This window comes from Amphibalanus amphitrite, unplaced genomic scaffold (assembly GCF_019059575.1).
Source record: "Amphibalanus amphitrite isolate SeventyFive unplaced genomic scaffold, NRLGWU_Aamphi_draft 000465F_arrow, whole genome shotgun sequence".
Classification (NCBI taxonomy): Eukaryota; Metazoa; Arthropoda; class Thecostraca; order Balanomorpha; family Balanidae; genus Amphibalanus; species Amphibalanus amphitrite.
The window spans coordinates 402735-405263 of NW_024881959.1; the positions used below are offsets into that span (position 1 = coordinate 402735).

General features: G+C 56.2%; 1 long non-coding RNA gene across 1 annotated transcript; it reads right to left on the reverse strand.

Moving 5' to 3' along the window:
- Positions 1–936: 936 nt before the first annotated feature.
- Positions 937–2281, reverse strand: LOC122391993. The gene is made up of 2 exons (XR_006258440.1): positions 1200–2281; positions 937–1088 (listed from the first exon to the last, which is right to left on the reverse strand). It is a non-coding gene; the product is annotated as an uncharacterized LOC122391993 (long non-coding RNA).
- Positions 2282–2529: the final 248 nt, after the last annotated feature.

Genomic DNA, 2529 nt, shown 5'->3' on the forward strand with positions numbered 1-2529 from the left:
CCAAAAACTTCTGGTCCTTCAACTCCGCCGATTTAAATCCGACCAAATTCTTTATATGGAGCGTTTTTTGGTAGAAGTTTAATGAACAACTTATCATCAGTAAAAACGGTCTTCAGCAGTGGCGCAGCCAGGATTTGGTTTCGGGGGGGTCATCGCCTCCAAAGCGGGCCCCCTAGTGTGCGGGCCCCCACCCATTTTTCAGAATTTTTCCATATTTCATACGCATTCTGCTGAGCGGGCCCCCTTTACCTACACGATAACCCTAAGCGAGTTTGAATCGGAAAATTTTGATAGAGCAATAGCTCGGTAATCACCCGACCGGTGTTCAATTTCTACGCGAATTGACCATGACAGAAATATGTTACCATGAGATACGAATTCGTATCTTTCGAGGCCGAAATGTGCCCCTTCCGCAATATGCATAGCATATACGCTAACAGAGCTGTTGCCTGCTTCTATCGGACAATATTTAAGTAGTCCCATGTGCCTGTCCTAAGTCATCTATTGGCTGCTGTGGTAGATTGTTGTAAAAGGTAATCTTTGCCAGATTGCTTTGTATTGCTCGCTCACCCTCACACACCACCGTGCGGTCCCATGGCTCGGACACGACTCCCCCTCTGTCCTATCCGACGCGCCGGCATGGCCCCGAAACTGGGACGAACGGCCGCCGGGACCGCTCCGACACCAGATGTGCCCTCCGTCCACACCGGAGGGGACGGGGCAGACGGCGGCCGGCCGACGCTCCCCGCGGCGCCGAGACGACAGCCTCCAAAACCCAACTCTCACACTACACCTTCCCCTGATTCTCAAGAATCAACCACTGAAATTTTAACACAAACACGCACACAACCAGGCAAGCAATCCTAAGCCATTCTCTTAAACGCTCCTAATCAGCACGCATAATGTCCACGTGCCTTCCCCAATCATTTAAGAATCTTTTTACGTGCAGCGCCCGGCATGAAGAAATGCGCTTGGCCAGGCTCACCAATTTTGTCACGGACCACAGATGCCACGAAACTACCAGCTCTCTCATTCAACCACTTGCCCTCTCCTGTCCATCAACGGCACACACAAAATCAATTGGTCACCTTAAATCAAATGCACACACGGACCACAGATGCCACGAAACTACCAGCTCTCTCATTCAACCACTTGCCCTCTCCTGTCCATCAAAGGCGCACACAAAATCAATTGGTCACCTTAAATCAAATGCACACAAAAACCACGAGCTCACAAACAATCAGACACTTATTCTAAAAAGTCCCGGTCACTGCCACCACACGGCCCTCCTGTGGAATTTCTAGTGCAGTGCCGGCGACTGCCACCACACGGCTCCTGTGGAATTTCCAGTGCAGTGCCGGCGACTGCCACCACACGGCCCTCCTGTGGAATTTCCATTGCAGTGCTGGCGACTGCCACCACACGGCCCTCCTGTGGAATTTCCAGTGCAGTGCCGCGGCACTGCCACCACCTCCACAGCCCACCAGCTGCCACCACCTCCACAGCCCCACCGGCTGTCACCTTCACCGCTGCGAGCATCACTCGCCAGCGCACTAACTGCGAGCATCACTCGCCAACACGTTCACTGCGAGCACCACTCGCCACCACCCTCACTGCGAGCATCACTCGCCAGCGCACTCACTGCGAGCATCACTCGCCAGCACCCTCACTGCGAGCATCACTCGCCAGAGCATTGCACAGACCGGCCCAGCCGCTCAGTGTCCAGTTAGTCCAGCGGCACTAGGTTCTTCTGCCGGTCGCAGTCCACCTCGCCGTATCTGCCGATCCTCCCGGCCGGCTGTGTATGGGCCGGTCCAGCAGCAGCCACCGGGACAGACGAGGTGACGGGCGGGGTCCACGGCAGACGCCACGGCTCCTGGGCGACCCCTGCTTCTCACTGCCTCGACAGCTCCGTTGCAAGTCGTTGCAAACGGTGCCGATCACTGCCGCGTCACTGCACCATCGCTCTCTTCAGGCATGTTGCCGAAATAGCTTGTAAAAGGTAATCTTTGCCAGATTGCTTTGTATTGCTCGCTCACCCTCACACACCACCGTGCGGTCCCATGGCTCGGACACGACTCCCCCTCTGTCCTATCCGACGCGCCGGCATGGCCCCGAAACTGGGACGAACGGCCGCCGGGACCGCTCCGACACCAGATGTGCCCTCCGTCCACACCGGAGGGGACGGGGCAGACGGCGGCCGGCCGACGCTCCCCGCGGCGCCGAGACGACAGCCTCCAAAACCCAACTCTCACACTACAATTGTATCGACAGAAATATGTTACTACCAGTAAAACGCCTTTTGGGCGAAGAACGAGCGAGCGAGATAGTGAGCCCTGCACGTGCGGAAGGGCGAGAGGGTACTTCCAACAGGCTTGTGCATTTGCAAAGCACCCTTCTAACCGGTCGCTAGCGGTGCGCCAAATTTGAACGCGATCGGCCCAGCCGTTCCTGAGATCAGGAAGCGGCATTCTGCACGTGCGCACGTGCGAACGGGGTCCAAACTGACTTTTGCACGGCACCCTACTA